General features: G+C 39.0%; 1 protein-coding gene across 4 annotated transcripts in view; it reads right to left on the reverse strand.

The window, feature by feature from the left end:
* The window catches only part of LOC146462424 (rhodopsin, GQ-coupled-like), a 37,426-nt gene that overhangs the window by 23,013 nt on the left and 338 nt on the right, over positions 1-14,075 (reverse strand). The window contains exons 1-3 of one of the 4 annotated variants that reach the window (XM_085085650.1): positions 7,160-7,432; positions 2,957-3,012; positions 1,466-1,554 (exon numbers count right to left, since the gene is read on the reverse strand). The gene's annotated coding sequence lies outside the window, so the exon portion shown is untranslated. Of the gene's footprint in view, positions 1-1,465; positions 1,555-2,956; positions 3,013-7,159; positions 7,433-14,075 lie in introns of those variants that run through there. The other 3 variants (XM_085085651.1, XM_085085652.1, XM_085085653.1) reach the window with 3 other exon arrangements.

Below are 14,075 nucleotides of genomic sequence, written 5' to 3' on the forward strand. Positions count from 1 at the left end.
GGCTAAATGCAATGGTGTTTTACCCAGAACACCCTACGTGACACTAAAATCCGAAATCCACACTCCTAAGCGAGACGACGAGCATCCCCGCCCCTTTCATATGAGAGTCCCCCCCCCCATCCCGGGCTAAACCTTGATAGACTATTGTAGTTATAAATGATATCAGGTTTAATGCAACAATTCAATCACCGTTTAATGAACCTGGGAGTTAATGAGTTCTAAAGATGTGATAGAAATAGATTTGGGGGTAGAGTCTGTCTGTACATTCGCGAAGCGAACTGAGTAATATCTGATACAATTCAGAATTGATGCTGGCTGTGTTGAAATTAAAAAAAGCTAATAGCAAATCCTATAGCCTTCTAATGTTACAGTCCACCCAATAGCGATTTATCTAAACTTGATGAGGAACAACAAGAGATCCATGTTCTAGGAGATTTACAATGAGTTCCTTTGGGATGATCCACATCAGGATCAATGATCCAAGATACTCGGATCATGGTGCATTAAAGGAACCGATGAATCCTTACCCATCATATGAAAAATGAATCCTCGGTTCCTTTGATGCACCATGATCCGAGTGATCTTGGATCATTGATCCTGATCTGGATCATCCCAAAGGAACACACCCTTAACTGGCTCTGACTTATTTTTTGCGACAGACAATACCCCCACAAGCGTCTGTTGAAATCTGTCAGCGTGTTATACCGATTTACTCACCACAGTAGGTCATTGATTGATTGATTGATTTTATCAGCATAAATGCACAAGTCCAAACTGGGGTATCGGTGACCGTGGTTCGATTTTTGCCAAACAAAAAAAAAATCGCCATTCCCACTAAATCTAGGCAAAATATAGTCACAGCATGAATCTTTGGGGCTGACAAATTCCGTAAGGACCTTCATCTACTACAATTAGTCCTGTCTCAGTACTCCCTCTCTCTCCGCCCTGTAGATAGAGGGAGTTCTGGGAAAGGATTCCTACTACAATGGGATAAACTTCAAGATATCGATAACACTGATCCGATGTGGGACCAGTACATGTAGATTGTTTCTGTCGGTTGTTGATCGTCATGCACGTCCCACTCGAAACCAGCACGAGTGAGAAACAAAACTATCATCATGGATCAATTCTCGTATCAAGGCAACTGATCATAGAGAGAGACGTGTTAAAGTCAAACGCCATCAAAACGAACTTGAACTGAGCGAAGACAGGACAAAATATAGAGCTGGCAAACACATTGTTAACAAAGAAATCGGGCTGAAAACAAAAGCCTTATATTGTAAAATTCAAATCCATATTAACTCGAAGAGTATGGAATATCATAAATGATAAAGGTGTCGTCTCAAAGCAAGAAAGTTTACCCAGCCGTTGATCGCATGAAAACAGATTAAGGAACAATTAATGATGCCAAGGAAGTCACTGAACACTTCAATAAACAGTTTACAGAAATAGCTCTTAGACTTACCTCCAACATTTCACAAGGACCTTCCGCTTTCGACACGTATATTTGTAAGGATGATTCCTCTTTTAACTTAAACCAGGCGAAACTTTATTCTTGACATCATTAAAACTACCGTAAACTGCCGCTTATAAGCCCTGGGGCCCGTTTCTTGAAAGTCCCCGTAACTTATCGGGCCCGCTAAGTGTATTTGGTGATAGATGTTTCTTAATTCACAGAGCCGTCAATTTTTGTTAGCTTTGAATACTAAATTTTAAAATCTTATCATTCAATGAAAACATTGACCAAGTGCCATGCCTGTAATCACTGTGCAATCGGCGAAAAAACATTAGCGGGCACGGTAATTAAGTTACGGGAGCTTTCAAGAAACGGGCCCCTGGGCTTATACAACTTGTAAGGGGCTTTAGATGGGCTTACAAAACGGAGGGGCTTGTATATCCGAGGGGGGGTTATGTAACCGGAATAAAAGAACCGTTTCGAAACGAGCTATAACAGTGTTGATCGAAATATGTGTCCATTTTCTGGTTTTTAATTAACCTTTACTAAAACGTCATAATCAATCGAATTTATTTCAATATTTGGAACAATAATTGTACAGTAATCCTAAAGTAAAGCATTGAAAAGTTTCTTTAAATTACAATAAAGTTATATGGTAGTTATATAAAGAGTAGATAATAAAAAGGGAGTAATAAACTTATTTTTCGGCAACAATTTGTCCAATTTTCTGTTTGAAGTCGGTATACAGAGTTCTGTGAAAGTGCTTAATATCACTCAAAACAAGGAAAGCTAGAGGGGGCCTTTTCATGATAGGATGTATTTTTTGGTTAATACAGGTAGATGGGCCTATAACCGGGGGGCTTGTAAACGACAGTTTGCGGTATGTCATCAGAGAAAGCAACAGGACTATCTAGACAGTATTTCGTGTTTCCTAATAAACTGGAGGCAGGCTTCAATTACTGTGCAGTGTTTTTCCTTTAGGCTCAAAGTTAACAAAAGTTATACAGATTCATAAGGCTAATGAAAAAGATGTTTTAAACTCTGTCCTTTCTTCAATCGCGAAAATCTTTGAAAAGATTGTCTATAATCAGTTTTATTCTCAAACCAGCACGGTCTCTTGGCTGACTCTCAATCAGGTTTTAAACCTCTTCATTCAACAGCCACTGCATTCTTAGATGCAGGCTTATTAAATTACTTTGCTAGATTTTTCGAAGGTCTTCACCCAGTGACACTGTCGACCATGATTTCTTGTTGCACAAGCTGTCTTTAATTTTTATAGCGTCAATTGTGAATCCGTTGAATTGTATAGATATCAATACTTTTCACACCGACGGCAAATTAAAGTGTTTGTTAATTGAGAGTTATCATCACTTCCTAATTAGCCTGCGAGCAAGCTCTATTTTAGGTCATCTCCACTTGCCGCTCGCGCTATATCCTCTCGCTGCTCACCTGAAAAAGGGCTTACTCGCAGGCTACCTCGTAATCTGAAATGTGGCTTACCTTAAGGGTCTATCTTGGCTCCACTCTTTTTCTTGGTGTCAGAAGTATCATCGATACTAAATTAGGAAAAAAAACAGTTTTAGTGATACGTAACCTATTAGTGCTTGTTCAAAACTCATGACAAAAATTCCTCCCTAGCCTGCGTGGCTAGCGGGAAAAATGTGCCCGCCTCCCTCGCTCCCTCTTCCCCTCCCCTTCCCCGATTACGTCGGCCACGCAGGCAATCCCTCCCTTGAGACCTAAAATAAATAACCCTTACCCCTTTTCCCCGGTACAGTAGCACACATCGCATGGCCGCCACTGCGAACCGGAAGTTTTTCCTTTCTAATCCCGGAGCTCCATAGAGCTTTTGCAATTGAAAGAGAAATGTGATATTCTGAATAAAACTGCTGTGTACAGGCTTTCGTTTCGAAAAAGAAATGTGATATTCTGAATCAAACTTCTTGAATTTTTTTCAGGCTTTCGTTTCGCAACTGCGAAACGTTAACTCGATGATCATTCACTTATTCGTTCTTTCTTCTGCAGTTTAAATGTGTGAATTTTCATATTTTCACTTTCATCAAACTTATTTAATCGAAATTAATCACCTAAGCAATTTGACGAAAACGTGTTTGTGTGGAGACGACTAAATCAGTTATCTGTTCTGTTTCTCCCGCTTTGTGCTGTCTTTGTCTTATTAGTATGAATATTTTATTTATGCTTTGCCATGCTGTGTAATACAGATTTATCAGGGGCGGTTTTAGCCTCCTTTGCAGACGTTGTTTGTGTCGGCAGAGGAGGCTAGGGCGGTTTGTTTGGCCTGGTGGAATCGTTGGTATCGTCTTTTAAGAAAGTGCAACATAGGATATGTAGTTTTATCAGGAGCCCATGGGCTCCTGGTTTTACCTTATGAGAAATAAAGACCATTATTATTATTATTATTATTATTATTATTATTATTATTATTATTATTATTATTATTATTATTATTATTATTATTATTATTATTATTATTATTATTATTATTATTATTATTTTTATTATTATTATTGAGCATGGTGTGTAATGATGTGGAAATAGAGCCGGTCCTTCAGGAATCACTGGAGAGACTTTGAACAGAGGCGCCAACAGAGCTGAAGCGCGTTTAGATACTAGCGCTCGTGGCTTCTGGGAGAGATAGAGGACTGCATTCTTTGATGTCAGGGTTTGTCACCCTAACGCAGATTCTTACAGAGATCTAAGTCTCAAGGAAATCTCAGGAGGCAACACGAGAATGAAAAAAAATCGCCAATATGCAAGCAGAGTGGTGGGGGTGGAGCAAGGCACCTTGACGCCAAGCTTGTTTTTTACTACCACAGGCGGAATGGCCGAGGAATGCAGTTAGAGATACCACAACAGACTAGCTGAACTACTCGCCATCAAGAAGGGAGAGGACTACGCCAGCACCATGTAACGTACCCTTTGCTATCCTCCCACTCGGTTCTCCTCTGCCTTAGAGGTTCCAGAGAAAGAAGAAGAAATGTAGACCTTCAGGACACAGACATTTATAGAATCGAGAATGTGACGGCTAGAATTTCTTAGTTTTTTTTTTCTTTTTTTTTTTTTTTTTTTTTTTAATTTTCGTAATTGTAGTTGTTTTAATTGCTTTTTTTTGATCCAATGACTGATATTATCCGCATAAAGAGTTGTTATTCTTGAAGTATGTGAAGCTTACAGAGTCTAATTATAATAGCCCAATCATTTTAGGCTGCTCAAATTTGAACAGAATTTTTTTTTTTCAGAAACGAGATGCGGTGAGGGTAAGAGGCGGAATGAGTTTGCGGAATTGCATGTGGCATGACGTGCGGAATGGCACAATTATACGATATTATGAGATATGTGGAATGACGTAAAGAAATGAATTAACTGAAGAGCGCGTCGGTGTTTTCGTGCCAATTTTATAAGAGCAGCAGTTTTTCGATGTTGCGGACTCTAGCTGAACATTAAACAACTAAACAGCAGATCGAGGATTAGAAAATAAAGGCCTGGGATAGAACATGTCTGATCGCTTGTTAGGAAGAAGTGAGAGTGAAGAAATCGATGAATACTGTTTATTGTTTTCGCATTCAAGAAACTGTGTCAACTACGAATAAATTAAATTTTCAGTTGACAAAAAGAACGTGGCAGCGGATAGTCTAGACAAAAAGCAGCAGCAGACTGGAGAAACACTAGATATAACATTTCTAATGCCAAAACTGTTATATATGAGAAATTTTAAATTTAAACTCGGTCATTTTATGGTACTCTATTTTATGGTACATTTAACGCTTACATAATGCAACGAACATCTACAATTTGTAATTACTCATGCGAAAATATGTTCTACTTTATCTTACCTTACATTTGCGTCGGGCTACGTACGCAAGTCACTGTTGACTGAGCTTGCTAGCTACTCAATACGGCAATTAATACATGATATGTCAGTCCAGTTACGCCGGCGTTATCGAACTGAACATATCCGTCTTTAAGGTCTTTTAGTGCCAGATTTTCCAGACTAAACTTCAGATTTAAAAGCGAAAAAGCACTAGAACAACAAAGCTGATGACAAGTATGGTGTCTAATTATCGACAGCCTTATGTCAGTTATGTAAAACTATTCTTATCACAAATGCAGTTTGGTCAAATAGTTGTGCAGACCCTTCACCCCGCTTTCAGATCTCAAAATTAGTCAGGCAGCGCCAATTTTCCCGCTCATGATAAATGAATCATCGAGTATACAGGATAAGAGAATTGATCCTTTATCGAGGGTTTAAAAGATTAAGATAAAATAAGATAAATGTTTATTGTTTGCCCTCGGTAAAGGATCAATCTTTTGTCCTGATATCACTGATAAGACTACACGCTGCCACGTTCATTTTGTCAACCGAAGTCGCAAGAAGAAATTAAAAGTAAACACGAAATTTAATTTACAAGTACTACGGATTTACAGTATGCATAGTTCCTTGAATGCGAAAACTATAAACAGTTTTCATCGATTTCTTCACCCTCACTTCTTCCTAACCAGCAATCAGACGATCCAATCCTGGGTTTGTTGTTTAGTTGGCTCAAAACATGTAAAACAAAACAAAACGTGAACTGAACTGTTCTGCTCCGACAGAAATTCTTCAGTGAGCACCATGTTTTCAAAGTTGCACTATCCCAAAGATATTGTCGACTCTACCATGTACAAATTCGACCTAGAACATAGAGAACAACACGCAAATCCACAGGTTCCATCAGGGTACATAAATTAAAATTGTCCTCAGTTTAAAGGCCAGCGTTCAACCAGTCACATCCGCAAAACAAAACTGCACAGTCACTAGGATCCAAAATTGATGTCAACATACAGCCTGTTTCTACAAGCAAGAAAATATCACAAATTCTGAGTTTTAAGGAAATCAAGCCTCCGATTGCAAACACATGTAACTGAGGTTGTAAATTTTGTTGGGTATACATACTGGCGAGGCCTCCCGCCACCTACATCAACTCATTCAGTGAGCATTTTTATTCTGCCATCGGAAAACATATCATCGCGAAACATTGATTGCGCAAAAAGGAACCCAATAACAATTTGTTTTGAAGTTCTTAAGAAATGTGACAAGCACGTTTGACTGTTTTGATTTACGAAATGCTGCTCTTCATCAAGGACATCAAGCTTTCTCTAAACACTCAAACTGATTCGTTTCGCGCCAAACGCTAGCTATTATATTTTTATTGCTATTTATTTATTTATTTATTTATTACTTCATTTCGCCTTTGGATATTGTACCCATAGGGCCTGTAAAAAAATTGCTATTGTTTTGTTATCTATGTATTGCCACTTGTTATTCAGTCCTGCTTTTGACTTGATAATAGTATTGACGTGATGTAACGCGTCGAAATGTCGTCAGTTTTTTTTTTAAGTCTTTGAGTTTTTCTTATTATTTTAAGAACGTCTTAGCGTTGAATTTTGCCGTGCCAAATGTTATTCAAAATCTCTCCTTAAAAAGATTTCGTGCTCCATAAAAATTTTCGGCAACTTAAATCTTCAGCTAAAGAATCCGAACATGGAGATGATACTGTGTTAGTGATTTTAAAAGGTCAAAAACTGATGTGGGAATGCAGAAACCGCAACATTTTAACTGGTTTACTTTAATGTCCTCGTTGGGAGCCCATGATATATGAACTCTTGTTGGATGAAAATGGTAAGCTTGTGCTACACACTAACCTTTGGCGTTTTCCCGATTTCTCGTTGAAACAGAACAAATTATACCATCGTTTCACCTTGTAAAGCGGCCTTGCATGTGGTCCTTGTCAGTGCTGTATTCATCAATACGGTTTTTTAAACTTTTGACATGGACTAGTTAGTGAAAATCCATCAATACCGCTGGAAAGAACGCTTTGAAATCAATAAAACTGCCAAGTTTGAGAGTGATATATTGAAAACTAAGGAGGATATGTGCCCCCCACCATAAAATGTAAAATTTAGCGACTTTGCAGAGCGATATCTTCGCTCGCTTCTGACATTTCACTTTCATACTTGGCAAGTTTGCTAATTCGAAGGCGCTATTTCCAGTAGTGTCGATGGATATTCGCTAACTGGTCCTTATCAAAAATTGAAAAAAAAAAGAAACGTGGAAGGGTCTATGGATCAAGTGTCAGCGGTGATGGACGTATTTAGCCGATGTAAAGCTAGGCACGAGTGCAATAAATTAAAATTGGCATTTAATCTTATAAATGAAACATCTAAGTTAGCTTCAGGACTCCGATTCGGCATGACGAGAAAGCCATAAAAACATTTTTTTAGGCCAGGAAGCCACGAGTTAATTTCTTATTCTGACAAGATTTATCCGGCTTGAGTGACCACTCAGATTTTAACTGTACAAAAGCACAGGAAACTCTGATTTCAATTGTCACTTCATTCGCGGATAAGTTTCAGACAGTTTCCGCTATTTATATATGCTGTGCTGTTGCCGTCAAGTCTTATTTGATAAATGGAAAGAGAAATAATTACTTGGTGTCGAGACTTCAGTGCAAATTTTTACCAGCTTTTTTTTAGCCTTGGAAAAGAAATCGGTGCTGAGATCGGCCGCTTTGCAAACCTGAAAAAAAAAAATGAGGCTGGGAGACACGTGAAATTTGAAAAAAAATTGAGAGAAAATGTATATTTTTTTCAATATGAATATAGCATTTTATTGCATCTTTTAAAACATGTTATTATCTACAACAGACTAATTGCTTCGAACGAACAAAGCTTTCAGTGATTCGCCGAAAAATTTTCTTTGTCTGAAAGCAAAAGCAGGACATTACTCGAGGTCAGTGACCGTTATAAGAGAAAGAACGTTAATCACGAAGATAAGGAAATATCGGATGTATTCAGCAGAAGTGTGGAGCCTCAAACAGCACCATAAATATAGAGATAAGTGAGTGTCTCAAGTGTGGATAAAGATGGACTGAAAGATGTCCAAGTGTTGGTCATGCAAAGACATCATTAATGAACAAAATGTGAAGAGAGATTTTTCAAGTTAGGGGGGACCGGGTTGGGGGGGGGCATCGAAGCAATCGAGGGACAGTTATTTATACATGAAAAAGGTGGAACATTTTTTAGAGAAAACTAATACTGTGCGGACACCTTGGAAAGACATATTTAGTCACTCCCTTGGTCTGGGAAATGGTCAATCTATTAACAGTTCCCTGAGTGACTAAAATTTGGCAAGACCCCAACGACAAACAAGACTAGACGTTGAGAGATTTCCAATCTTTTACAGACTTACATCAATAAAATACTTGAGATAATAACAATCGTAAGTCACCCTATAAATAGAGAGATTTTTCAAGTTTGGGGGGTTGGGGGGGAGGGGGCATCGAGGCATTCGAGAGGCAGTTATTCATACATGAGAAGGTGAGACATTTTCAGAAAAAATTAATACGGTACTGACACCTTGGAAAGACATATTTAGTGATTCATCTAGTGCTGCACCCTTGGTCTGGGAAATGGTCAATCTATTAACGGTTCCCTGAGTGACTAAAATTTGGCAAGACCACAACGACAAGCTAGACTAGACGTTGAGAGATTTCGAATCTTTTACAGACTTACATCAATAAAATACGTGAGATAACAACAATCATAAGTCACCCTATAAATAGAGAGATTTTTCAAGTTTGGGGGATTGGGGGGGGGAGGCATTGAGGCATTGGAGAGGCAGTTATTCATACATGAGAAGGTGGAACATTTTTAGAGAAAATTAATACGGTACTGACACCATGGAGAGACATTTTAGTGATTCATCTAGTGCTGCACCCTTGGTCTGGGAAATAGTCAATCTATTAACGGTTCCTTGAGTGACTAAAATTTGGCAAGACCACAACGACAAGCTAGACTGGACGTTGAGAGATTTCGAATCTTTTACAGACTTACATCAATAAAATACTTGAGATAATAACAACCGTAAGTCACCCTTTCAAGTTCATACTTCACTCTTAAAACAATATATATATAGCAGCCGGGTCAGCTGTGTTCCCAGATGTTTTATGGCCTTTTAAATGCATATTTTTTTGTGTGTAAGCTAATACGGTTTTATATGTTCGGATGCTTTACCCGAACATTTAAGTTGCAGAAAGTTTTTATGAAAGGGGATCTTATTACCCAAATTTTATTAGCTGTTGTTGGCTTGACGAAAATGCCAGCTGCCCTTTTTTTAGATTATTGTTTTTAACCACATATTTGCCCCTTCGAATCCGAAAGGAATTAGTCTTCCAGAGTTACGAAATTTGGAGCTGACATATTGCAAACTGAAAATTAATTAAGACTTGAGATTTTCCGGCTTAACAACTAATTCTGAATTTCTGGGGAGATAAGGTCGTTCGAACAGATGTCCAACGAAATGAACCGTTTTGTGTCACTGAAATGGGGTCAAGATAATGAGATGAACCATAGCGTAGGCACAACTGTTCTAAAAAGCTGTCACTTGAATAGTAATACTTTGGGATTTCACGCACAGACTTTGGTTGTGAGGTGGGTATTTCGTTCTACAAAATAGTCTCGAAATCAAAGTAAAATCAGTAGTTTATTTAATTCAAAGTAAAGTAAAGTAATTTATTTAATGTTAATAACACGGGGAGTGCTTGCGCAATTTCCCGAGCTAGAGACTCATGATAAAGTGCTTGACAATAACCCAGATCGAATTGAAATTAGGAAATGTTGGTTTTTGAGGAGAGGGGAAAACCGGAGTACCCGGAGAAAAACCTCTCAGAGCAAGGACGAGAACCAACAATAAAATCAACCAACATTTGACTTCGAGTCCGCGAATCGAACCCGGGCCACATCGGTGGGAGGCAAGTGCTCTCACCACTGCGCCTTCTTTGAGCCCTTCTTTGCTCCCCCCAACCACATTTTTTTGTGTCTATGAAGACAAAAGGAATTAATTTTCAAGGGGTTACGAAAGGTTTTAGATGGCATAACAATAAAGAAAACGCTAGTATTTTTTTTTATAATCATCCAAATTTCTGAGGTCATTAAGGCACCGATCAAACATTGCGTGTCCTGATGTTGAACTTTGAGCATCTTTCTGTTCCGATTATTGCAAAACATGATGACCTTTTGCCATTTATAATTAGATAAAAAGAATACCAGGTCGCGGTCCTGTATTGTTTTAATCAAGAACTCAAGAAAAGCTAATGTTATTTTTTCACTGAAACATGTTCGGTATGGGCCCCGCCTTTTTTTTTCTCGATTCAAACCAAGTTGGTAACCACAGTGACTGTACATGTTTCTCTCAGAGCCTGTCTACTCCTTCCCTAATCGCAGGGCAGATGCGCTTATGTTTACAATACTGCGAAAACTTTCAATATCGTTTATCGGTATTTAAATAAAAAAGCCTCACCGATTAGAGTGTATCAGTATATTTGTATACTAGTGGTGCATTCATCTCAAGGGCAATAATAAGAGCTTCAAGTATGCAAACCCGAGAAATGCCTACAAAGTTAAGTTCTAAAAAGATGCGATTTCTATCCTTGAGTTTCTCACAGTTTAAAGGGCTCTTGCATTTGGGCTGTTCTCGCACATGAAGTACATCGCTGGCGGTGAAAATCAGGCTTTAGATACGACTTAAAGAAAATAAATGGGCTTATCACTGCCCGTGCAACGCAATCCTCAAAAATTTCCTTTCCAGATCTTGGTCAGTACATTCAGCCAGGCTGTATAAAATCACTGCCATTAAAAGTATAAGTGTATCTCAGCGGGGTCGGGAGATAATACACGTTATCTTGCAGGACTTCTCAGTCATTAGGTCAGTTTTTAATTGTTACAACTCAGGAGCACATCCATTGCGTAAAGAGATGATGAAATATCATTCTTTTTAATTTCTGATGGCCTAGCTACCTTGCAATTCAAAATAGAATGAAGGAACAAGATTGAAAATACTCTGCTTTTCAATAACAGACGTTATCATTAACCACTACGGCTCAAATCAGTGCTCGAAATTCTATTTTTACCTCAGAAGTTTGGATACAATAACATACATTTCTAAACCGAAATCTGAAATGAAAAAGAATCAGTCGCTACAAAAAAAATTCTGCTTACCTATGAGCCAAAACTCGTCAATTTACACTGTGGGATTCTGAAATCAGCGAGACTAGCTGAACCCTTGTAAATCGGTTCCAAGTCTATCACACCGCACCAGAGAACATGCTTGCTCGAATGTCAGACTCGACAGCCGGTGAAGCTTTAATATCACGGCTAAAGTAGTTCTATTTTGGTAGATAAGATGTCCACATTCTTTTTGTAAACAATAAGTGAGTTATTTGTACAAGAAACACCTGCAGAGCCACCACTTTGATTGGTATCAAGACCATTTTAAACTTTTAATATTTCCGTTTGAATTCGGAACACGGGGGCACCACCGGGAGTTAAACCCTTACCCTTTCGCAATGTTTCACACGAGTATGACGAAACCTCAAACCGTTAGACTGTCAAGCCTCAGACACGAAATACTCAGATTTTGATGTATAGCCTTATCTAAATCTGTTAAGTTAAGTTAAAGTTAAGTTGTCCGTTTGCCAGCATGTTTGTAATAATTATTAACTCACACAGCCCGCCTCGATTTGCTCTGCTATATGCGGGCTGTGTGTATTCCTGTAAAAGATATGAATATTTGATAAAGTTGTTGTTGTTGTTGTTAAAAAAAACAAAAAACAAAAACCCACCCACCCCTCCGGCCCGGGGGGGGGGGGGGGTGGTACTCCTCGGAATTCTTGGTGGGAGTGTGCCGCCCGGGTCTTCAAATCCCGACCCTATTTCAGACCTAAACATGCCATTTTCCACACCCGTTTTCAGACCTGACATCTAAAATTCATACCCGTTTTCAGACCTGATAATTATGCATCAGTGCCGAACAAAAGTTGACGCAAGGAGTAAAAGTAAGCTGGAATGACATAGTTTATCTATTTCTTTTTCTCGCTATCAGTTAGTCGTGACAGTTACGTACTGAGAAGAAAAATACGTTCGTAAGCTTTCGTAAATGTTCCCCGCCCCAAAAACCCGACCCGATTTCAGACCATAATTGTCAAAATCTATACCCGTTTTCAGACCAAAACGGCTCAAAAACCATACCCTTTGGGGCGGCACATACCTATATGCCTTATATAGGGGAGTACCCCCCCCCCCCGGGCCCTCCGGGTGTTTATTCGGATCTGAGTTTTCTAGACACCCAGAGGGCTGAGTTTAATTCCTTGCCTCAAAACACACAGGGAATCTGAACTTTTAAGACACCCCGTCCCAGGATCTTGGTTTCTTGGGACTGAGTTTTCAAGACACCCAGGCAGGGCTGAATTCCTTCTCTGAGATTTCAAAACACCCAGAGGCTCTAAGTCTAAAAGACACTTAAAAGGGGTCTGAGTTTTCGAGACACCCTGAGGGCTGACTTTAAGTACGTCTCTGAGGTTTCGAAACATACAAGTTTTTAAGACACTCCGAGGGTGTGTTTTTCTCGTTTCTAAATTTTCGAGTCACCCAGGTGGGCGGAGCTGAGTCTCTGAGTTTTCAAAACATACAGGAGATCTAAGTTTTTAAGACACCCCGAGGGTGTAATTTTTTTCTCGTGTCTGAGTCGTCTTTCAGTCTCAGCAGGAGCGCTGAGTTTTTCAGGTACGACCCTCTTTAAAAATACTAAAATTTATAATTTCGCTTCCCTTTCACATTCTACAAGGGTACAAATCGAAAAGACCTTTATTTTGGGCGAAGACTTCCCTCAAACCCGTCTTAGGTGTAATCCGTCAGGCTGAGCTACTAAAGTCGTAAAAGAATCTTGATTTTCACGATAAATGTCACCGTAACACATGAAGCAGCACATGTTTCAACTAGCTTGCGCATGAAATGAAAGGCTACTCGGCTTTATTTGAGACTTAAAAAGTTTAACCAAGCTCGTGACTCTGTTTTTGTAAATAGGACGTTGATGATCCCTGCGCACGAATGAGGTCTTTATGATACAAGACATGCTGAAGAAAAAAAGGCGAGATAAATTCAGTGATAACTGATTGACTCGTCTCAACCTCACATCCTAATTAGCAATTCAAATGAGAGAGAGAGCCAAAAAAGAAACAAACCAACAAAATGTAATGCAATGCAATGCAAACTTGGTCAACCACAAATTTAGCGATTCTGCTGTGTCCAAACTCTGCTCGCTTTCTTTGTCAATTGCGAATGAGCAGCTCTCTAAACTTCCGTCTTAAATCAGTGTTGTCCCTCCCAATGTGCCACTCCTTAAAAAATCCATAGATTCGTTTCGTGGCACTTCGCGAAACTTTCCTTAAGCTTCTTTCAATATCTCTCATTCCACAGTTTTAACGCGGGCCGAAACCATCTTTTAGCTAGCGGCATCTTGGAGCGACTGAATATTCCAAACCGCTTGCACAGCCCACAAAACAGCAATGGAATCCACTTACAATTTCCCAAGGAATTGATTCATCACAGTTTTGACTGCTCGGTGTATGTTCCAGTCTCACCAGATTGCAAATAATTCTTGTACAACTATCGCTCACCATCCTTTGTTATTTTGGCTGCTTTTGTTTGGCATTTTTCAATCAAACACGTTTTAAAACAGAAATACATCAATTAGAAATACTACAGAAAGGAAATGCTCAGAATT

This window comes from Pavona decussata, unplaced genomic scaffold (assembly GCF_977016875.1).
Source record: "Pavona decussata unplaced genomic scaffold, jaPavDecu1.1 SCAFFOLD_188, whole genome shotgun sequence".
Taxonomy (NCBI): domain Eukaryota; kingdom Metazoa; phylum Cnidaria; class Anthozoa; order Scleractinia; family Agariciidae; genus Pavona; species Pavona decussata.